This window comes from Geotrypetes seraphini, chromosome 3 (assembly GCF_902459505.1).
Source record: "Geotrypetes seraphini chromosome 3, aGeoSer1.1, whole genome shotgun sequence".
NCBI classification, from domain to species: domain Eukaryota; kingdom Metazoa; phylum Chordata; class Amphibia; order Gymnophiona; family Dermophiidae; genus Geotrypetes; species Geotrypetes seraphini.
In genome coordinates, this window is record NC_047086.1 from 347,462,963 (window position 1) to 347,487,530 (window position 24,568).

At 44.2% G+C, this 24,568-nt stretch overlaps 1 protein-coding gene across 6 annotated transcripts in view; it reads left to right on the top strand.

The window, feature by feature from the left end:
• Nucleotides 1-263: 263 nt before the first annotated feature.
• TRAF5 (TNF receptor associated factor 5) overlaps nucleotides 264-24,568 on the top strand; it is a 105,966-nt gene continuing 81,661 nt past the window's right edge. The window contains exon 1 of one of the 6 annotated variants that reach the window (XM_033938122.1): nucleotides 264-1,117. The gene's annotated coding sequence lies outside the window, so the exon portion shown is untranslated. Of the gene's footprint in view, nucleotides 1,118-6,258; nucleotides 6,306-18,622; nucleotides 18,641-21,212; nucleotides 21,499-24,568 lie in introns of those variants that run through there. The other 5 variants (XM_033938121.1, XM_033938116.1, XM_033938119.1 and 2 more) reach the window with 5 other exon arrangements.

Here is a 24,568-nt window from a genome sequence, read left to right on the forward strand (position 1 = left end):
CTCGGTTTATCGATCTGAAAAAAAATTATTGTAAGATCTTTGGGGGAAGCATGATATATAACGTAAAATCGCAACAATCTTAAACTGCACTCTTTGTTGCATAGGTAACCAGTGTAGTTTCTTCCAACACAGGAGTTATTGTGCAAGATTAAGCACAGTAGGAGTACCCAGATGGAAAGAGGGAGAAGGAAGACCGGGGAAGGGGGAGGGTCTGTTCCTCTCGCTCACTCCCCTCCCAGCTAATGTCTGCTCCCTTCTCTCCTCCTCACTTACTTCTAGAGTCTGATCCCTCTCTCCACTTTCAGTGTCTGTTCCCCTCTTTCCCCTCCCATCCAGCATCTGATCCCCCTTTCTCTCCTCTCCACTTCCTTTTACCATCTGGGTACTCCTACTGTGCTTAATCTTGCAACGAAGTTGCCCTGCTGCTGACCTACAAATGCACTCACTCAGCTGCCCCTCACTATCTCTCTTCACTTATCTCCCCCCCTATGAGCTCTGCTCAGCTGGTAAGTCCCTCCTATCTGTGCTTTCTCTTCCTCTGCCAAGTCCAGACTCTGTCCCAAGCTGCCTGAATCCCTACCGCAGACTCTGTCTCTGGTTGCGTTCAAGGCAAGGCCCAGTTAAAAGCCCGCCTCTTCAAGAGTGCCTTCAACTCCTAACTCCTCTCACCTTGGGTCCTTCACTCCTAATCCTATGTGTCTGTCTGTCCAAGTTAGGTTGTAAGCTCTTCCTAGCAGGGACCGTCTATTAAATGTCCAAAATGTACAGCATACGTGATAAATAGTAGTAGTGCCGATGCACTGTGCTGAATTTTCCTTTGAAAAAAGTCCCGCCATCTCTTAGCTGCAGAAAACGATCTAGTCGTCTTAGTCACGAACTTGAAAATGAAAGTAAAAACTGCGAGGGGGGGGGGGGGGGGGAAGGGAGCTGTTTTTGTTTCTCTTACCCAAATGAGCAGCGAGCTGAGCCCAGAGAGAGTGGAATTTCCTGCAGGCAGGACAGGGACCCCCCTCGCGTGAGCAGCCCTTTCAGTCCCTCCAGCGGAGACCGGTGCTGGCTCCTGGAAGCTGCGACGTCTAGCGCTCCTCGTCCCCTGGACTGCGGCGGCGATCGCCCGGTAAGTACCTTAGGAAAGAAGAGGCGAGCAGCCGAGCAGGGTTAGGAGGTAATTCGTGTGAGAGGTTCGTCTAGGTGCTCCAAGGTCAGGGCAAACAAAATGAGACTAATATGACGAGATTTTTTTTTTTTTTTTCTACTGCAAAATGTTTGCTTCTGCTCTTTTTATCTTTCAGTTATTTGAATGTGTCTGTGTTATCCATCCCTCCCCCACCCGTTACATCGTTTGGTTCAGTGTATTTTCATAGGACTTTTGGCGCGCATACTTATTACTGCACCGTCTTGGTAGCCTTTCTTTTGGGCCCTTTACTTTGCCGTACCCTTCTGAGGTACAAGCTCCAGAATTGAACACAGTTTGCTGGATGTTTAGTGCTCTTATAATTTATACAGATATCTGGGTAGAGTTGCTCTGGCATTGGCCATGAATTGTAGCAGTGTTTTGCAGCCTCAGACTAGATCTCTGTTTGGTTTCTTATATATGCTATCTCACCTGCCTGCCATGTAGCACTGCTCCCCTGATTCGGTGCCATTTTGCAGTGAACCTTGGCTGATAATCACTTGATCACTCTTCAGATTTCCTTAGATCAACCACTGTTGTGCTTTCTTCACCAGGTGTATCCATCTGGTTGCAAATATTTCATTTCATTTTTCTTTTATTAAGATTTTTAACCTGCCTAATCCCAAGGCAGGATACAGAGTAAAACACGCATCAAAAACTAACAGAAACCTGAAGACAATGCAAAGGAGTCCAAGCTGCTATAACCCATCTTGAAGCACCCTTATGTTGCCAAACGCTGCTTTACCAAGCATTTCTATGTAACTAGTTTTTCTGCTGCCAAGGCCGAGAAGGAATCTGTTCTAGAGAATGACACGGAGACAAATTTGACCTCGTCCCCACAAGATCTATCTTCATATCCATCTGTGTGTTGTGTTCTGTCCTTGTCCCTGCAAGCTCTGTCTTCATCTGCACAATCCTTGAACACTTATGATTTTTAACATATACAGGTAGTCCCTGGGTTAAGAACGAGTTACGTTTTTAAAACAGTTCTTAAGTCAGATTTGTATGTAACTCGGAACTTGTAGATTTTAAGATTCTTGCTGCTTACCTCTGCTCCCCAAAACCCTTTTTTTACTGGTATAAAAGTGGCTCCTGCAGCCATAAGGGCTATCGGGGTGGTAGATAAGGGTGTCTAGGGGATTCTGGAGGTGGATTGGGGGGCTCACCATGACCTATAAGGGAACTGTAGTGAGGAGAAGACATGGCACCCTTTTTGTGAAGTTCACAGCAGTGCCCTGTAAGGTACCCCACTATTTAGGTGGCATATCTGGGTGTTCAGTCCATCACTTTGCAGACCCCTCCCATGTCCAACAGGGCTTGTTCTAGGCGTTTTTGACTTGGACGGAAATGTGGTATAAAGATGGATGATTTAGCGGCTTGGACGATCAGATCGGCAGGACATATAATTAGACGATTTTTGAAAGAAAAAAAAATTTTGGACGTATTTTTCGAAAATATGTCCAAGGCTGTTTTTTTTACTTTGGACGACTTGCGAGTTGGACGCAAACGGACTTAGATGTCCCTTTCGATTATGCCCCTCCACTTCATCTAATACTAGGAAAACAGAACAAGTAGAACTGCTACAGATCTCTTCATAGAAACTAGGTATTAACAGATATTGCAGCTTGTTCAGAAACACAAAACACAGGCACGCCTTCACCAAATACAGAGCAAGGGGCTACAAATTACAAATAGAAGTACGAAGACAAAAATTAAACAGAAAACCTCAAAAAGTCAAACCCAGCATACACCACTACACAGGAGAAATAAAAATAGAAATGCATTTCCTTTTGTACTGAACAAACTACAAAGACATCCACGATGCAATTCCCCTAAGCTTATATACAGTATCCCACTTAATAGCATTAATTTTTCTGTTTTTGTTGTTGGAGCATTTTACTTTTGCAGTCATATCAGTCCTAGTCTCTATTTTCTGCTTTTCCTTGTTATCAAACTCTCCAGTGTCCTCTCTCCATTTGCCATTTCTTCTCTCATTCCAGGGGAATTGTGTTCAATTCCCACTGCATCTCCTTGTGACTTTGGAGTCACTTAACCCTCCCTTGCCCCAGGTACAAAATAATACTTAAACTGCTTTGATTGTAACCACAGAAAGGCGGTATATCAAATTCCATTCCCTTTCTGTCTCTGACAAGCTGATCTTGACTTTATAGCTTTTTTAATTTTCTTTATTGCTTCTCGCTCCACTCTGATTTCACTGTGCTCCTCATTCTACAACCTTCAATCTCCTTTTTAAAATCTTACTTGCCTATCAAACAATCTCCTTTTTCACCTCCTGTCCATCCCATCTTCCCTAGGTGTTCCATTTTCCAGGCCCCTTCTGTCTTTCACCCACTTCCTAATACTACATTTCTGCTATAGTCTCGCTCACCTCCCTGTCAATCCCCCTATTGATTCTCCCATATGGTTCCCCCATGCCCAGCATCTTCTCTCTCTCTTATACCATCCTACAATTCCCCATCACCTCATGCCTCCTCTACTTCCATGGTCCAGCATTTCCCTTCTTTCTCTTTCCCCTTCCACATAGTTCATCCACTTCCTCCCCCAACCCCCCTTATACCCAGAGGGAGGGCACAAATTGGTCTGCACAGGGCCCTGCCTGCTGAAATAAAAATACAGCAGGCCAGTGATCTCCAGTTTCTGCCCCTGTGGAATCTGAGTAGCACAGGGCTGCCCAAGTCCAGTCCTCGAGATCTACTGGCAGGCCAGGTTTTCTGGATATCAACAATGAACATGCATGAGAAAGATTTGCATACCAAGAAGGCAGTGCAGGCAAATCTCTCTCTTGCATATTTATTGTGGTTATCCTGAAAACCTGGCCTGTTAGTATATCTTGAGGACCGGACTTTGGCAGCCCTGGAGTAGCATGTTGGAGGGACAGGAAGGGAGGAGTGGAGCAGAGGCCCTCTTCTGTCCCTATTTCAGCCTCTCCACTTCTGTACTTTACAGTGCAGTTGGTTGCAACAGGGAATAAAAAGAGAGGGGAGGGTAGAAGCAAGAAGCAGATTCCTTGCTCTCTGCTGGGAAGATTCAGGCCATAGTCTTTGTGCCACTAGATAAACTGATTCTGAGTTTTGTTAAAGGAGAATTAAATGCAACAAGATTAAAGCAATAAAACTGAGACAAATATTTTTCAAAGCAGGCTTGATCATGAATTCCTCCTTGTTGTGCCAGGGATTGAAGCAGAAGAATGAAAATGTTTTGCTCTTGCAAACACTAAATAATTTGACCATGTGACACCACTGCTAGAAAAAGTGTACTGGCTACAGATCACTCATAGAATCTCATTCAAAATAATATTGTTATCTTTTAAAATACTATCATCAAAAGAGCCGTCTTGCTCTTCACTTTGGTCTATCGACCAACACTTGTTGTCTGTCCCCTCGCTGAAGATAATAAGTTGACGACGTCAATACATCTTCTCTGTTGTTGCGCCCCCAACTTTGGAATGCCTTGCCATTACACTTAAGAGAAGAAAAAAAACCTTGACCATTTCAAAAGTAGCTTGAAGTGTTTTTTTATTTAAGGACACTTATAGTCTATAATTCGTTACTGACAGATACTTCATTTCTCCTTATCCGATCCCCTCCAAATTGTTCTTCCCTTAAAGGTTACCTTTTCTTTAAAGATTGTACTTCCTCCCTTCCTTTCCTCTTGTTCAAGTTAGTCATTGGGGGGGGGGGTTGTTTTCTGTATTTATTGTACTTAAATACGTATGGTATCCAATTTTAATTAAATTTTACCTCGCTTTAGAAACCAGATAAGTGATTGTATCAAATTTTAATAAAAACTTGAACTTCAAAACTTTTGGGGATCTAAATCTTTCCGATACCCAGGAGGATAGAGAGCAAAGGAGGAAGATGACAACGGCTGTCTCAGATAAGCAATGATGTCCTACAGGTGGCCATAATCTGTGGCTGGTAGCTGGTAGATATTTGGGAGCGTGGATAGGAACAATTAGACCAGATGGGCTGACAAATCTTTTTTTGCTGAAGAACAAATGCTTTTGCAGACTGTATCAGATACTTCCCTGATCAGTATTACTGGCATTTGGTTCCACTTCTCTGTGGATTTGGATGTGAAGATTACACATTAGAATATGATCCACAACCTCAGGACTAAATTAGAGAATGATACGGTGACTGTTACCCATGGCTAGTCGCAGGTAACCTGCTGAAATGGAGAGGGAAATAAAATGGTTACCACGAGTAGGGGAAAAAGTCATTTACCGCCCCATGGAGCAGTGAATGGCCTTGTTCCTGCAGTTAAGTGAGGGGAATGCACACAAAATCACCCCTTACGATCGTGTGATCCCGCAGCCTCCCGATTGCCGCGGTCTGGGCATCTCCCTCCTTTCCCCAGCAATTTTTATTGTCTCTGAGCGACATGAGCCTTTAAACAAGTTGTGCACAGACTGCCTGAAACTTCTCCTCTGACACAACCGGAAACAGGAAGTTGTGTCAGAGGAAAAGTTTTGGGCAGCCGCACTCAACTTGAGAAACAGGCTCGGGCCACTTGGAGACAATGAAAATCACTAGCGTAGGTGAGGGGAAGGAAGAGTGGGAGGGAGATGCCCAGACCATGGCAATCGGGAGGGAGGGGGCTGCTGGACCATGTGAAGGGCACTGAAGGGAAGTGGAGAGAGAGGGGAGAGGTGAGAGGAGCAGATGCTGAAGGGAAATGGGGAAGAGAGCGTGGAGAGAAGACGCTGAAGGAAAGTGGGTAGGGGAGAGAGTGGAATAGACGCTGAAGGGAAGTGGGGAGGAGAGCGAGAGGGGAGCACATACTGGATGGAAGGAGGGGATAAAGGAAAAAGGGTGCATGATGTATTGGGGAGACAAATATTAGATCTGAGGGGAGGAGAGAGATGCTAAAAACCACCTGGGGGAGGGAAGCAAAGATGGAAGGGAAGAAGACAGAGATGCCAGATTATGGGGGGAGCGGAAGGAAGAAGATGGGTGGAGGGAGAGATGGAAGGGAGAGGCACAGTAACAGAGCAGATGCCATATGGAAGAGGCAGACAGAAGGCAGACAATGGATGGAAGAAATAGAATGAAGAGAAGATGAAGAAAGCAGAAAAGAAGATGAAGAAAGCAGAAACCAGACAATAAAGGTAGAAAACAATTTCTATTACTTTTCTTTTTTTTTGCTTAAGGATAAAGTATATTAGTTGTGTTGATAAACATTTGTGAACAAAGCCCTGCCAGCTCTTTCTCTAGTTCGGCAGCCAGAACTTTGATTTATAAAATGACAATTGTACAGAATATTTACTTTAATAAAATAACTTCAGTATAAAACTATTTGAGGCTTGTGCGGATGGGATCAGATGGTTTGTGGGGATGGGGACCGAGCTTGCAGGGATGGGGACAAAATTTTTCCCCGTTCCATTCTCTAGACCAGGGGTGCCCAATATGTCGATCTCAATCGACCGGTAGATCGGGAAGGCAATGCGAGTTGATCGCAGAGCCCATCCCGGGCTCTGTGATAGACTCGTGTTGCTGTCCTGATCTACCGGGCAGATCAGCCTTCCTCTCCCCAACGTCCCTACCTCTACCCCAAGCTCTCCCTGCAGAAGCGCCACGCTGACCATCATTCCGCTCCCCGACATCAATTCTGATGTTGGCGAGGAAGTTCTGGGCCAGCCAATCGCTGCCTGGCTGGCCCGGAACTTCCTCTCCGACGTCAGAATTGACGTCGGGGAGCGGAATGCTGGTCAGCATGACGCTTCTGCAGGGAGAGCTTGGGGTGGAGGTTGCTTGGGGGCCTGTTCCCTAATTACGGTGGCGACAAACCTAGTGGCTTGGGGGAGGGCAGGGAGAAAGAAAGAAAGGGGGCAGGCAGGGAGACAGAAAGAAGTGGGGGCAGGGAGACACAGAAAGAAAGGGGGCAGGGAGAGAGAGAAAGAAAGGGAGGCAGGGAGACAGAAAGAAAGAAAGGAGAGGGCAGGGAGAAAGAAAGAAAAAGTTGGGGGAGAGAATGAGATCTGGAGGAGAGGAAGCATACAGGAGGCTGAAAGAAGGGAAGAAATATTGGAAGCAATCAGAAGAAGAAAGTGCAACCAGAGACTTGTGCTATGCTTTTGTAAAAGGAGGGGGTGGGGCAATTTCAGAGAATTACTTTCTATGAAGCTTTCCGGTAACGCTTCAAATTATTATCATCAGTCCATCGAAAGTGGTAAATAAATTCCAGTCTATTATCAAAAAGCTTTTATTTTGCAGTCAGTCTTCTAGATTAATGTACAACTCAAAAAGAGTCAAAAACATTTTTTTTAGTATCAAACTTAGGGCCCCTTTTACAAAGATACGGTAAATGCATTGAAACCCATAGGAATTGAACGGGCTTCTGTGCATTTACCTCTGCAGCATCGCTACCGTGGCTTTGTAAAAGGGGCGCTTAGCTTTTAAGGCACAGATTTCAAAATTAATGTCTGGAGGTCTTGAGAACTCCAAAAGGTATTAATATACAAACAATTCTTTTTCTGTGACTGGGAAGTAGTAGAACTAGAGGAGATACAGTCTGGAAACTGCTCAGCGCTGAGCTGCAGCTCCACAGCGTGCTCCTGCTTGGTGCCGCTCAGCAGCTGAAGAAACCAGAATTCGCGGCAGCCACAGACAGTCCTGGTTAGCAGCGGGGTAGAAAACTCGCTCCTGCCTGCTGCACCTCTGGACCACCAGGGATCAGCAGAGGTGGGTATGACAGACAGGGATCCCCATTTTGAGGCCAGTTTTTTGGACCCCAAATCCTGGTTTGTATTTGAGTATAAACGGTAGTTCTATTGTGATCTGTTTCTAGTAGGGGCAGGCAGCACAGAGCCTGTACTCAGTGAACATTCACAGACCCGGCCCTCTCTTTGCTTGTGGGTTTCCTTTTCAGCTGAAATCCATGTGGGCTGCTGGGATCTATGAGTGCACACTGACACCCAGGACGCTGTACTGCTGCTGTTGCCTTCAATGTGATTCCAGTAGAGACAGAGAAAGCACCTGCACCACAGAAAAGCGGTATATCTAGTCCACAACCCTTTTAATGTTTTGAGTGAGTTAGGGAAGAAGGAAGTAAGGGAAAGGGAATGGTGACGGGACAAAAGCGCGTGAGACTTCTGCATGCTGACATTGCAGTGAAGACAATTTGGCGCAAGACTCCAGCGCGCCGCCTAAAAAGTTACTTTTAAAGAGCTCCGACGGGGGTGTAGGGGGGAACCCCCACACACACTTTACTTCATACTCTTCGTGCTGCCGTTGAGGTGGGGGGTGCAACCCCCCACATTATAGAGAAAACTTAACTTTTCCCTAAAAAATCAGGAAAAAGTTAAGTTTACTCTATAATGGAGGGTTCTAACACCCCCCCTCCCAACGGCAGCGCAGAGAGTATGAAGTAAACTGGGAGGGTTCCCCACTCACACCCTGCGTCGGAGCTCTTTAAAAGTAACTTTTTAGGTGGCACACTGGGGTCTTGCATCGAATTGTCTGCGCTGCAATGTCGGCACGCCAAGGTCCCACGCGCGAATGACTATGAACCAAGGGAATGGGGACCTATATGCCACCTTTTTTGTCGCTTTGGCATTTCAAAGCTGATATTCAAAGCAGTGGACACTGGAGGATTAAGTGTCTTGCACTAGCGGGATTTGATCTCACAACCTCTGGGTGCAGAGGCAGCAGTTCAACCAGTGAGCCACAGATGAGAGAGGGGCCCCTAGTTGATTTGGTTTTTTTTAATCATCATTTATTTAGGATCATGTGTATTTTTAGGTGATAAAAATGGATCATGCTGAATACAAGTTTGAAAAACAGTGTACTAAGCATTTCTCTCATAAACTCAAAATGGTAGTATCGGGCCCTGAGGGCAATGTGGTGTTAGTATTATAGCTGGAAATAATGGAAAAAGAACAGTTGGCAGAAAAAAATACATATGGCCAGATCATGCAGCTTTGTTGATTTCAGGTAAAATATAGTAAAGAAGAATGAGAGTGGGCTGTTTGAAGGTCTTTTTTTTCCCAATGTGTCTACAGGTTGGGGGGATTTCCGTTCTTTTGTACAGATAGTGCTGCTTTTAACCACACTCTGCCTTATGAGACGTGATCATCTCTCAGATCTGTTCCACCAATGCACTCTTTCCAGCCACTGCTAATACTCTAATTTTAAAGTCACCAAATGTTTCGCACCTTGGTTTGCAAGATGTCAAAAATGGCTCCAAACAGCAGCACTGTCCAATATTGGTCGCCATACCTAAAGAAGGACATGGAGATGCTTGAGAGGGTTCAGAGAAGAGCGACAAGAATGATAAAAGGTATGGAAAACCTTTCATACGCAGACAGGCTAGAAAGGCTGGGGCTCTTCACCCTGGAGAAGCGGAGACTCAGAGGAGACATGATAGAGACTTACAAGATCATGAAGGGCATAGAGAAGGTGGAAAGGGACAGATTCTTCAGCCTATTGGGAACTACCAGAACAAGGGGGCACTCGGAAAAATTGAAAGAGACAGGTTTAGAACCAATGCTAGGAAATTTTTCTTCACTCAGAGGGTGGTGAACACCTGGAATGCGCTTCCGGAGGATGTAATAGGACAGAGTACATTAAGAGGATTCAAAGAGGGATTGGACAAGTTCCTGAAGGATACGGGGATTGAGGGATAAAGATAGAGGTAGAGATAGGATTATGGAAGGGTATAGGTAGAAGAAGAATGGGGATTGAAAGGTTTTAGACAAAGGGTCACTTACAGGTCATGGACCTGATGGGCCGCCGCGGGAGCGGACTATTGGGCGCAATTTTAACAATCTTAAATTTTAAACAGGGGCTTCTTGTACTATTTGAAGTCCTTCAGATTAGGCCTGAGTCATTTTTGTGGAACTTTGGGCTAGATTCACTAAACCCACCGTACCTTTCCGGTCCGTGTCTGATCCTATCCAATCACTGGCTGACCGATTCACCATTAGTCTCCATGCAAATGGGCCAGATCGGAGGCAAGCCCCACACCGACCCCAGAGCAATCAGGGAGAGCGATTCTGACATATGCGCAGACCATCTTCTTTGCCTGTTCGATGGAATAGTTTTCCTCGCCAGATGGTCGAGGCCAGTAGCTTGCTTGACTTCAAGTGTCGATGGGACCAACAGGTGGAGGTACCTCAGAGTTTTGCTTAAAAGATGGATACTTCAGGTAGGGGGGGTTGTCTTGAGTAGACTTGTGGGAGGGAGGGTTATTGTGTGGGCAGACTTGTTGGGCCGACGGCCCTTTTCTGCCGTCAAACTCTATGTTTCTATGATGGACCCCTGGTCTGACCCAGCGGAGGCAACTTCTTATGTTCTTATGTTCTCATTCATTTTATTTGCCATTTATATCCCGGTTTAAACCAAAGCAGATCACAATAAAACATACATAATATAATTCAAGCAAAACACATAATGGAGATGAAATACGACTTATACAGAAGCTTATTCAATCAATAGGTCTCGCACACTCAGAATTCCTAACTAACCCCCTTTTTACCGAACCGTAGCACAGTTTTTAGTGCCGACCATGACGGTAACAGCTTTGAACCTCGTAGAATTCCTATGAGTGTCGAAGCTGTTACCATTGCGGCAGGGGCTAAAAACCATGCTATGTTTTTGTAAAAGGGGGATGTGAGGGGGGTAATTTCTTGTAACCCATGTCGCATAGTAATCCCCTGGTTTCTGCATCCCAAAACACGACTCCATACTATTTTGAGCCATACTGTCTGCCACCTTGCTCCTCAAACTTGAAGTCCTTCTGGTTTCGGACCTTTTTCAAAGCTTCCAGTCCCTTTTATCTGTTGTACAGTATTAATTGTGAAGATTCTGAGGGTAGACCCAGCACTGATGAATCTCTTCCCTTTGGAGGATCCACTTAGAGTTTTAGATTATGCAGTATAGGGAGTCCTCGAGTTACAGATGCCCGACTTAAGTACGACTCATACTTAAGAATGCAGTTGCAGCTTCAGTTGATTTCATTGAGCAGTATTTCCAGTTGCATAGACTCCTACACTTCTCCTGTAGCAGATTCAGGAGTGATGGATGGCCACATTAAGAACAGTGTGTGGTTGTGCATGCTGTACCTTAGAGAAGTGCTCTTCAACCACCGGTCCGTGGACTGGTGCCGGTCCACAGAAATTTCATGCCGGTCCACAGGGCTGGCATGTGCATTGGGCCTGAGATAGTGTTCTTCAGCCGCCGGTCCACGGTGCGATTGATGTAGGGTTGTCTTCAGGCCGGCTCCCTCTTCCTCAGTGCTGCAGTGCACAAAGCCGTGGGCAGAGGCTCCTATGCATGTCCTGCGCCGCAACCGGAAGCCTTCTCTCTGACATCGCAACATCAGAGGGAAGGCTTCCAGATGAGGCGCAGGACACGCGAGGAGCTGCTGACCACAGCTTTGTGCAGTGCAGCACTGAGGAAGAGGGAGCCGGCCTGAAGATAACACCGGGGGGGCGGCAAAAAACAGGAGCAGGCCCAGAAGGTAAGGCACAGCATGGAGGGAGGGAGACAACAACGGTATGGGGAATGTTTTTATTTTTTAATTTAGTGATTGATTTACATCTGCTGTCTGTTCAGGAAGAAATGCATTTGTCTCTTTTTCTCGGGTTGTACCACATGCAGAGTCTTGAATCTTAGGGTTTGTTTGTATTTAAGTACTTTTAGTTTTTGGTCCCGTATTTGCATGGGGTTATCTGGTAGGAATGAATATTGAGAAGCATACAGTGTGCTTTGTGTAGTTTAATTTTGTGATTAACCATTATGTGTTGTTAATAAGTTTATATTGTGTGTGTATATATGAAAAATGAATGGAAAAAATTGTGCTACAATTAGTACTATTATGGGGGCGGGGTCTGACCCACGACTTAGCCCAATGTTCTTCAACTGCCGGTCCGTGGACCGGAACCGGTCCACAAAATAATTATTTTATTTCCACCGGTCCATAGGTGTGAAAAGGTTGAAGAATACTGCCTTAGAGGAAACACTGGTAGGGACAGTTGGCCCTTTTGTCAGCTCGGAGCAGAAGTAAGCAGCAAGAATCTTAAAATCTATAAGTTCTGAGTTACATACATATCCGACTTAAGAACAGCTTTAAAAAAGTAACTCATTCTTAACCCAGAGACTGTATATAAATTTGTAACTAAATAAATAAATAACTTGAATCATTGCAGCTTCTTTTACCTTTTACTGGTTTACTAAAGTTGTGAGAACTGTGCTTTTCCTGGGATGAGCACCATTTAGTCCTAAATCTGACATCTCTCGTTTAGCCAATATCCAAGATAATATACCATAAGAATATTGTAATATAGTAAATGATGGCAGATAAAGACCCGAGTGGTCCATCAAGTCTGCCCAACCATACATGCTCCATAAATTAATTATTTAGTTTAAATGGTCCTTTTTCTTAGATATTTCTGGGCCAGAAACCCAGAGCCCTGCCCAGTGATGTGCTTAGGTTCCATCTACTGGAGTCTCCATCAAAGGCCACTCCAGCCCATCTTAACCATCCCAGAACATCCTCAACTGAATGTTCATTTGCAGAATATAGGCCGTGCAAGCCTGCCCAGTACTGGCCTTAGTTCCTTCAATGTATACCGATTATTTTCTGATTAAAGATCCTCTGTGTTCATCCCACACTTGTTTGAACTCTGTCACCTTTTTCTTCTCTACCACCTCCCTCGGGAGCACATTCCACATATTCCATTCCAGAACATAACATAAGAATAGCCCTACTGGGTCAGACCAAGCCCAGTAGCCGGTCCTCACAGTGAACAGTCTAGGTCACTAGTACCTGGCCAAAACACCAAGGAGTAGCAATATTCCATGCTACTGATCTAGGGCAAGCAGTGGCTTCCCCCATGTCTTTCTCAATAACAGACTATGGACTTTTCCTCCAGGAAATTGTCCAAACCATTCTTAAAACTAGCTTCGCTATCTGCTCTTACTACAACCTCTGGCAATGCGTTCCAGAGTAGAGGTCTGCATGGGAACGGGGTTCGCGGGAATCCCATCCTAACCCACGAGACTCCCTCTGGCCCATGGGACTCCCATGGGGACCCCCCTCTAGCCAACGGGACTCCCACAGGGATGGAAGGCTTTTGAAGCAGGGTTCGTCCATATAATATAATGGACACGTCAGCCTTAGTAAAAGAGGGGGTTTATAAGTTAATTACCTGAACAGAAAACAAAAAAAAGGATTTCACCAAAGAGATTCCACAAGGAAAACAGCAGCGCAAACACAAAAGAAACTGTGGAATTGATGAACCTTTCAGAAGTAATTGCTGCTTTTTATGGGGACGGGCGGGGATGGAGGTAATTCCTTGCGGGGATGGTTGGGGATGGAGAGGATCCTGACGGGGACAGGTGGGGATGGGTGGGATTTCTGTCCCCGTACAACTCTCTATTCCAGAGCTTAACTATTCTCTGAGTAAAAAAATATTTCCTCCTATTGCTTTTAAAAGTATTTCCCTGTAACTTCATCGAGTGTCCCCTAGCCTTTGTAATTTTTAATTTGTAAAGTGATGATTGCTCTGTTTTTTCAGATTTACATCTGCAGTCTTTATATTTTGCACAATATTAGGGGACATGCATCACTGTTTCTGTGGTGTCACCTTTTATGCAGAGTCAGCTCCTTGGTGGTTCAGTTTAACTTTTGTCTACATATTTCAATTTTACCCCCTCCCTCTTCCCCCCCCCTTACAAAAACATAGTGCAGTTTTTAGCACCAGTCATGGCAGTAACAGCTCCAACACTCATAGGAATTCTATGATCCTCAGAGCAGTTACCGCCGTGGCCAGTGCTAAAAAAACACGGTACAGTTTTGTAAAAGGTGGGAGGGGTTAGTTTGTGATTACATATTCCATACTGGGCAAAGGTGGTGTTTGTGTTCTGTGTGTACGAAAGACATGGTTCTCTGTTAGCATTGACTCTGCAGGATCAATTTGTACTAGTCTGGCTTTTTTAGTTTTCAAGTGGGTGAGTATATAAGATGCTGCCTTTCCCTAGGTACATTCTTGTGCAATCTGTGGATTGCTAGTAAAAATCATGTTTTTCAAGGGGGTGTCAAAAAATGATGCGCTCTGGGTGTCACATATGCTAGGTATGCCACTGCTTGTGTCTGGCTGGTTTGTAATGGCCCAGACCCTACCCCGCTCGCGCTGTTACACAGCCATACAGCATGTGTTAATGGTCATGTTTTAGTGCTGGAAGTATAGAATATTATAAGTTGTCTCCTTTTTTTTTTATATATGGCCCCCAAATTTGACTGAGATGTGCATGCAAATTAATTTGTTAACAAGCTCTTAAACAATTAATAATTGATGCTAATTGACACTCATTAAAGTGTGCACACATATCTGGTTGTACACTATTTTATAAGGCAGGGAGTCTAACTTCCAAAGGGGGCATGGCCATGGGAGTGGCATGGGCGTGTTGGGGGGTGTTCCAAAATGTTGTGCGCATAATTATAGAATAGAAACATAGAAGATGACGGCAGAAAAGGGCTACAGCCCATCAAGTCTGCCCACTCTGCTTACCCACCCCCTGTCTATGCCCTAATGACCCAATTTCCTTATCTTGACCCTCGTAGGGATCCCACATGGGTATCCCATTTATTCTTAAAGTCTGGCACGCTGTCTGCCTCGATCACCTGCACTGGAAGCTTGTTCCAATAATCAACCACTCTCTCTGTGAAGAAATACTTTCTGGTGTCGCCATGAAATTTTCCGCCCCTGAGTTTGAGCGGGTGCCCTCTTGTGGCCGAGGGTCCCTTGAGAAAGAAAATATCATCTTCCACTTCGACACGTCCCGTGAGGTACTTAAATGTTTCGATCATGTCTCTCCTCTCCCTACGTTCCTCAAGAGTGTAGAGCTGCAATTTGTTCAGTCTCTCTTCGTACGAGAGACCCTTGAGCCCCGAGATCATCCTGGTGGCCGTCCGTTGAACCGATTCAATTCTGCACACATCTTTACTGTAATGTGGCCTCCAGAATTGCACACAGTACTCCAGATGAGGTCTCACCATGGCCCTATACAACGGCATTATGACTTCAGGCTTTCGGCTGACGAAACTTCTATTGATACAACCCAATATCTGCCTTGCCTTAGATGAAGCCTTCTCCACTTGATTGGCAGTTTTCATGTCTGCACTGATGATTACTCCTAAATCTCGTTCTGCTGAAGTCCTAGTTAAAGTTTCTCCGTTCAAGAAGTACGTCCTGCATGGATTTCCGCTTCCGAGGTGCATGACCTTACATTTCTTAGCATTGAATTCTAGCTGCCAGGTTGAGGACCAACTTTCCAATGTAAGCAGGTCCTGCGCCATATAATTCTGTAAACTGCATTCACTTACTATATTACATAGTTTGGCGTCATCAGCGAATAGTGTTATTTTACCTTGAAGCCCTTGAGTCAGATCCCCTATGAATATGTTGAAAAGGAGTGGACCAAGGACCGAGCCCTGCGGCACTCCACTGGTCACCTCCGATGTTTTAGAGAGGGTACAATTAACCACCACCCTCTGAAGTCTGCCACTCAGCCAATCATTGACCCATGCAGTTAGTGTCTCTCCTAACCTCATCGATTCCATCTTGCTTAGCAGCCTGCGGTGTGGGACACTGTCAAAAGCTTTACTGAAGTCCAGGTACACAACGTCCAAAGAGTCTCCCAAGTCCAACTTTCTTGTTGGCCAGTCAAAGAAGCTGATGAGATTGGATTGGCAGGACCTACCCTTGGTGAATCCATGCTGACTGGGATCCCGAAGATTCCCTTCATTCAAGATCGTGTCCAATTTGCTTTTAATTAGTGTTTCCATGAGTTTGCACACTATTGATGTGAGACTCACCGGTCTATAATTCGCAGCCTCTGTCCTGCAACCCTTTTTATGCAGAGGAACGACATTAGCTAATTTCCAGTCCAGGGGAACTTTCCCCTTACTTAGGGAGAGATTGAATAGCTCAGCCAACGATTTCGCCAGGACATCGCTCAATTCTCTGAGCACTCTTGGGTGCAAATTGTCTGGTCCCATGGCTTTGTTCACCTTGAGTCTTGCCAGTTCACTGTAAACTTCACCTGGTGTGAACTCAAAATTATGAAACGGGTCTTCTGTGCTTTGTGTTGTCTTCAACTGCGGACCGTGTCCCGGTGCCTCACAGGTGAAGACTGAGCAGAAGTATTCATTCAGTAGTTCGGCTTTATCGGAATCTGCTTCCAAGTAACTTCCGTCCGGTCTTCTAAGGCGTACTATCCCACCTGTGTTCCTTTTTCTGTCACTAATATACCTGAAGAAGGATTTGTCCCCCTTTTTAATGTTTTTTGCCAGAATTTCTTCCACTCGAAGTTTTGCCTCCCTAACTGCCATTTTGACTGCTGTAGACCTGGTCCTATATTCTACTTTTGCCTCTCTTTTCTCCGTGCGCTTGTAGGAGAGAAACGCTTTTTTCTTCTCCTTAATGAGGTGCGAGATCTCCGCGGTGAACTATTGGGGTTTATTGTTTCTTTGTCGTTTATTTACTGATTTTATGAAGCGGCTAGTTGCTTCATGTATGGTTGATTTCAGTGTTAACCACTTAGCTTCTACATCATCGGTCTCCGCTTGGTCCTGCAGCGTCTGATGGACGAAATCTCCCATGCGTGCGAAGTCTGTGCCCCGGAAATTGAGTACCTTTGTTTTCGTGTTTGATCTAGGGAAGCCTTTCCTAAGGTTGAACCATACTATGTTGTGGTCGCTGGAGGCTAGCGTATCTCCTACTGAGACCTCTGAGACGCTTTCCCCGTTGGTGAGTACCAGGTCGAGGATCGCCTGGGCCCTAGTGGGCTCCGTTACCATTTGTTTGAGACGTGCTCCCTTTATGGAGGTTAAGAGCCTCCTGCTACCGCTGGTTGTCGCTGAAAATGAGTTCCAGTCTGCATCAGGCATATTGAAGTCCCCTAGCAGTACAGCTTCTCCTCATAGTGCTTATCTTTGGGGGTGACAGGATAATTGCGCGCCAGCGCGCTAACAATTCGGTGCAAGACAGAAGCGCGCGGGGGAAAAAATAATTTTTAAAGAGCGCCGACTGGGGGTTTGGGGTGGCAACCCCCCCACTTTATTGATTAGTGTTCGCACTGCCGTTGTAGGGGGGTGTGGGGGGTGATACCCCCCACATTATAGAGAAAATAGAACTTTTCCTGAAAAAAATCAGAAAATGTTCCGTTTTCTCTATAATGGAGGTTTCCAACCCCCCAAACCCCCCTCCAACAGCAGCGCGAACACTAACCAATAAAGTGGGGGGGGGGGTTGCCACCCCCAAGCCCCCCGACGGAGCTCTTTAAAAATTACTTTTTCCCCTGCGCGCTTCTGTCTTGCACCGAATTGTCAGCGCTGGCATCTTGCGCGCCACTGACTATGAACCATCTTTGGGTACCAGCATTCATGTCAGGTTTCAGCAAGTTGACCTCTGGTGCCCAAGGTTAGGCGTAGGAAGCGGTACTATCTCTTCCACAAATGATACCGCAGGGCCCTTTTTATTAAGTTGCAGTAAGCACTTGTGTGCTCTTACCACACTTTAAAATGGCTTACCCCAAGACATGCTCAGGTGTCCTGTATTAAGCTTTAATTTGTAGTGTTCTAAATGCAAACTAAGAAAATACGTTTAACTTTTTGTTGAAGGGGGCATGTCTAAGGGGGGAGGGAGAGCGGGCATTTCTGTGCTACTCAATACAGCTACATTACCATGTGTCAACTGGTTAGCACAGGATTAGTTTCAAGTTTAAGTTTCAAGTTTATTTAAAAATTTGATTTAATCGCAAAATCTTAATCCAATGCGATTTACAAATAACAATAAAATCAGAGTAAAAAGAAAAACACATTAATTGAACCAGAGAATAATACAACTTTTGACCAACCAAACACAACAGGAAAAAAAAGAGGATTACTAAATACAATTTATAAATAAAATAAAAAGGGCAAGGGTAAAGAAACAATAGGATGGGAAAAGGTACCGGCTCAATTTTCAATTAACAGCATTATTGGTCCACTAAAGAGTATCCGGATTATATAGAGTTCAAATAACTCAGTTAAAGGCGTCCTTAAAAAGCCAGCTTTTCAGGAGACCTGCAAAATAGGTGTCTGTAAGTGCCTTTGCGCTAATGTTTTTTTAATGGCCGTATACTAATGGGAACATTAGTGCATGAACACAAACAAATGAACACGAATTAAGGAGAATGATACATGTTGCAAAAATACGAGGAAAAGACCTCAAAATAACTATGCATTGCTTATATGTTATGACAACACTTCGAGGGCACTAATGCATATTGTAGGTCAAAAAACTCATGGTGTTCAAACTTCTACTTCTAATATTTTTGTCTTGTCTTTTTTTTTTTTTAGTCTTTTTGTATATTCATGCATTAGTGCCCTCAAAGTGGTGTCAGGTCGCCGTCCAAGCTGAGTTCCTCCCCAAACTCAGCAGCATATACGCCCGAACTGGTAGGTTGAACTGTAAACGATGTCATTACAGTGTGTCGCATAATGGAGCTAACAAAGGTAGGCGGGGGTAATTCCCTCTGTTGAATAAAGCTGAAAAATTGTATATATTCTGAAAAAGCTGCCCCATAGACGGAGAGCACTTAAGTATGTGCACTGCTCAGGACACCATCTTTTCTCCACCATTCCGGCTCTATCCTTTTTATATGTTTTTTGAAGGTGCAGCCTCCTGAATTGTACACAATATTCTAAATGAGGTCTCGCCAGAGTCTTATACCTCTTTTTTCCTACTGGCCATACTTCTCCCTATGCAACCCAGCATCCTTCTAGCTTTCGCTGTCACCTTTTCAACCTGTTTGGCCACCTTAATGATCAGTTCACCATGACATCGTCATTGAGCCAATATTTTTTTTTTTTAACCTATTTTTCTTGTTTTTATATTTCATATGATTATGCTTATTAAGTTCACTGAAATTTTATCAAAATATTAAGAAAGTTATCTCATGTCAGAGGGGGTCTGCATCACATGAATTCACGTTTCACAGCAAGCTGTTTCAAGGTATTATCCCTTCCTCGGTGTCCTATCTCATTCTTCTAAATGATCAATGAAGATGTCATGGTGAACTGAGCCTAAATTTGAATGACATGCAGTAGGCACCATTATCCTAGGCGCCTACCAATTTAGGAACCATTTATAGAATCAAGTCTTTTTTTTTTTTTTTTTTAATAATCTTTATTCATTTTAAAATAATTTCAATAAGTGAAGAACAATAAATAAAACATTTATACTATAGACATCACTTAAAATATTACAAGATTCTTACAGATCAATAACCCCCCCACCCAAACTATTCTTTATCATTCAAGTATCTATAAATTTATCATAATTCCGTAATTCACTACATATTTTAAACATAAAATTACACATTTATCCACTTAGACACATTTTAAACTTATAAACCACCCTGCCCCCATCCATAATAATAGTTGATTATAACCCTTATATTCCTCCCACCCTTCCCCCCTCCCTCCCTGGGGTCCATTGACGTCTTTTGTAGATTTATTATAATTGTACATTTTTGTTGTTAGAATCAAGTCCTTTTTAGCTAGGGTTACCAGATTTTCCGTTTCCTAGACCCGCCCCCCAGGCCCGCCCGGTCTCCGCCCCACCCTGTGCCGGGTTTTGAAAAGCTGTCTGGACCCGAGGACATATCCGGGGAAATCCGAATGTCTGGTAACCCTATTTTTAGCACAGCTTAGTAAAAGAACCTCCCATGTACTAAAGTGCTATGCACTAACTGCAATGTGCAGTCCTCGCCCTAAGCCCCTCCATTTTGTACCCCACAGCACGCTATACAGATGGTACTTAAATCAGCATGCACCGCAGTGCCAGCAAAGTAACAGTTGCCACTGTTGTACACTAACAGCTTGTGCTAATTTAGTTACACTGCTATGTAACTCACAGAAGTCAGGCCCTTTAGTTTCACAGCAGTATGAGTTCACGTTTTTATCTTTTAGCAGAAAATAGGAGATGCACTGATGCATCACTTTCCTCTGTGTTACTTCCTTTGGTTTCAGTTCAAAGAGTCGAGGCTTTCCTCGCCTAACATTTGCTTCTCTTAATGACGCAGAATGCTGTGCATGCCCCCAAAAGGACCAATTCCAGATTTTGCTGAAATGGAAAATAAAGGTAGCAAAAAAAAAAAGAACAATAAAAATCAAGATTTAGAGTTGGCCTCGGAACAACCAAACGGTTTATCATTGGAGAAGTCAATTGATACAGCCATTGACTTTGGAGCGAGTGGAAGTTAAATCTAATAACTCTCCACAATGCCACAGTTTTCAAAAGATATGGAAACACTTTTGAGCACACTCCCCCCCCACAAGTAGAATTTTGAAGATAATCTATAGTGGTAGGGATTATACAGTATATTGTGCACCACTGCTTTCTTCTTGGGTTGGGGGTGGGTGGGGGAAATTCTGTTGCGATGCAATATGAGGTTTTCTGGGGGGCGGAATTTCTGAAAAATGTTGTGCTTGAGGCTGTTTACTGTATTGGATTTGACCTTTTTTATTTCTCTTCTCTTGCTCAGTTTTTAATGGCCCTATGGAATTTTTGTATTGAAATTATTGTTGGAAGAGAGTTTTTTAGTGCATCTTCACCAAAAAGAGATTAAAGATAAAAAACAAGATCTAAAACATTTTGACACCACCTTCCTGCGCTGAATTCAAGTGTGGCTGTGGTGTTTACCCCAGAGAGACTTGGGTTTCTCAGAAATAAGGAGGAGCTTTTTCTTTCAGATTTTGGAAAGTAATCAGAACAAAAGATAGGTTTTTCCCCGGCCATTATACTGAGTGTTGTGGTATGCGAGACAAGCCTGCTAAGATTGGGCCTAGTACAAACCCCATGCCTAGAGCAGGTAATCCCTATGCTGTTTAAAATAAAGAACATTTTGCCTTCTTGCCTGACTTTCCCACTAAATCCAGCAGAGGGAGCTTAGGGGTTGAATTCCAGACTTCCCCTCCCCCTCACCTTCCCAAGGTTGATGACCGGAAATGCTTTGCACCTGGGAAGGTTGGGCGGGGCTGTAAGTTGCTTAACCTCAGAGCTGGGCAGTTGGAAAGGCAGAGGGAGAACTGGAGAGCAGGAGAAAGGTCACAGGAACAGCACTGGCAGTCTAGCTCAGGACTGAGAGCTCTGCAGGATCTTCAAAGCCCAGAATGCATGGAGATTACTGAAGCTGATACTGACCTGACTCCTGACATCTCTGCAATTCCACAAGCCATGGAGTTGGGGCCGGAACCGTGCTCAGAGGTACCGCTGGAAATACAACCTATGGAAATATGTTACTCCATGCCAAGTAAGGAAACTACCTATTGAAGATTTCCATTGCTAAGGAGTTTGCTGAACTGTTTTGTTTTTTTTTCTTTTTTGGGTTAAGCTGTGCTTTGTTCTCCCTTTCAAGTTGATGCAGGGAAGCACAGACCCTTGTGACTGAATGAACCTAAGTACATTTGTTGGTTATGCTTGTTCCTGTTTTGGAGGAAATAATCCTTTTTTTCCAGCCAGTGTGGTGGGGGATTTAGCCCCACGTTTTTGAGGTGGGATTGAGGGCTCGTTTGTGTAGCAAATTATTACAACACGTGGAGCACACCACCTGGCCAGCATTTCCATTTGCTGCAGGAGCACAGTGCTGTGTCACTGATCTCTAGACCAGTTTCTATTAAAAGGAAGAGACTGTTTATTTTGGTTAATTTTGTTTTTGGTAAGAACTTTAAAGCTGAGACTCATGAATACAGAGTCCTTCTCACTTTAGCTGTGAGTTTGAACTTTAAATCAGATAATATTGAAATTGTGTTTTTGAAGACTGCATGATTTTTGTTTGGAATCCTGAGGAAAAGTTTGTTTTTGTTTCTTGTTTACTGCTATGCAGCAGAATAAAGTCCATTCCTGATTTGCAAGAAAACTTACCTGACTTTTGGCAAAATCCTTGCTCTAAACCTGGTGTCTTTTTCTTTCCTTGTGGAGCCTTCCGCGGCTCACAAGGATACAAATCTTGCTCCCGCAGTCCAGGACCCATTGCCCTGAGAGTGCGGGTGACAGTGTCCATAATGAGATTTTCACTACAATTTTTCTGAGCTTTTGCACCCAGAGAAACATTTGCACCACATTTGAAATCCATTCTTGTTCTCTGGATCCAAGTAAAACAAGTAATTCCTCAGACATGATTGCTTTATAAGAAGATAAAATTCAATGGACATATACTTCCTAATTCTTACACTGGGCGTCCATGTTTACGTACTACTTGTGTTTGTAAATATACAGAGTCCTGGCACTTTTGCATTAATGGACTCATAATCAAAACACGTCTAAAAGCCCGCCCAAGTCGGCACTTGGACAACCTAAAAGACAGGTCTTCCAAGTGTTGGCGGATTTTTTATGCCTCTGAATGCCGCTGTGCACCCAGAGCTGAAAGGGGCGTATCTGGAGGACTGATTAGAGCGGGATGTGGGCCGACCTAGACTTAATCATCCTGCAGGAATAATCAAATGTTTTACTAGACATCCTGAATGAAGCTTAAACGTTGTGAGTTAGACAATGTAAAAACAGGTATAAGTGCCAAAAAAGTATCCAAAGTGAGACGATAACCACTGAAAAGACAAAATAAAAGACTCACACACACTCCCCCAGTGTTCATTGACCCCCTCACCCCCCAAAAAAAAAATCTGAATAAAAAAGTATAAACCTGTCTCCAGAACATCAGCACCTGGTATAGGAAAGCCTAGTAGAGCTGCACACAGGTGTCTTAAATAGCCTGGGGGGTGGGCTAGTGAACCATATAGAGGAGGACCCAGGCCCATAAGCCACTTTTAACCACTATATTTATGGTGGAACATGTGCCCCCACCAAAACCCTACTTTACTGCCATATAGGTGCCATCTGCAGCCTTAAGGGCTATTGGGGTTGTAGACAGGTGGGTATAATGTTTTTGGGGGGTGTTTTGGGGGGCTCACCATAACCTATAAGGAAGTTCTGGTGAGATGTTTATGTGGCACCCATTTTGTGAAATTCACAGCAGTGCCCTGTAAGGTGCCCTACTGCTCTGTTGCCCTGTCTGGGTGGCTAGTCCATTACAAGATCGGCCCCTCCCACGTCCAAATGCTCTTGTTCTGGGCATTTGGGACTTGGATTAAATTTTGGTCACAAATGTGGTATAAAGATAGACGTTCTAGCGGTCTGGACGAACAATAGCCTGGACGTCCAGATGTACGATTTTTGGAAAAAAAATTCTAGACACATTTTTCAAACATGACATTTTCCCACTGCCGACTTTGGGTGTCTAGCAGCATATGCCCAAATCTGGCTTAGATGTATGTTTTGATTATGCTCCTCCACGTGTACACTTACCTATTAAAGTACCAGCAGAAGGCCTAAACATTATTCCGTATGGGCGTATACATGGGCAGAGCTTGGGAGGAACATGGGTGGGGCTCCCATTTAAGCGCACAACTTACAGAATACTATAAATTGCCATGTTTTTGCCACATTTAGATTTATTGCTGGCACTGTTCCCTCTAAGCCAGGGATCTCAAAGTCCCTCCTTGAGGGCCGCAATCCAGTCGGGTTTTCAGGATTTCCCCAATGAATATGCATTGAAAGCAGTGCATGCACATAGATCTCATCCATATTCATTGGGGAAATCTTGAAAACCCGACTGGATTGCGGCCCTCAAGGAGGGACTTTGAGACCCCTGCTCTAAGCTGAGCTGGTGTCCTCCAACTGCATTGCCACCAGAGCCCTTGGCTTGTCAAATTCGATCACATACAGGCATTACAAATATCCAGTTGGAAAGAGAAATACACAAAATCCTATTGTTTGCTGATGATGTATTACTGATTTTACAAAATCCAGAGCTGTCGTTTCACAATGGTACTCAAGTATTACAAGATTATGGATGATTTTCTGTTTTTAAAGTTAACAGGCCGAAATCAGAGATATTGAAAGAATGTGAACCTGGTACAATCAGTAGTTTCCTCTCTACAATCATGCCTTCTCTTTTGATAGGCGGACCACCATACAATATTTGGGGGTAAATCTTACTGCTGACGCTGTCCAACTGTATAAGGCCAATTATCCAGCATTACTGCAAAATCTTTTTAGTGATCTGGATAGATGAGAAGGCCTTACCTTTCCGCTTGCTTGACCACATATCGGCAGTTAAAATGGTAGTTCTCCCAAGGCTTTTGTATTTATTTATGGTACTTCCAATTCCAAAGCCAAACAGATATTTTCTTACACTTACGAGAGAGGTTTATGCCTATATTTTGCATTAAAAAAACACCTCAGGCATCCCAAATTACAAGGCAGTATGGAAGTGCCTAATTTTCAGCTCTATTATAAGGCAGCTCAATTGCAAGAGGTTGCAGCAT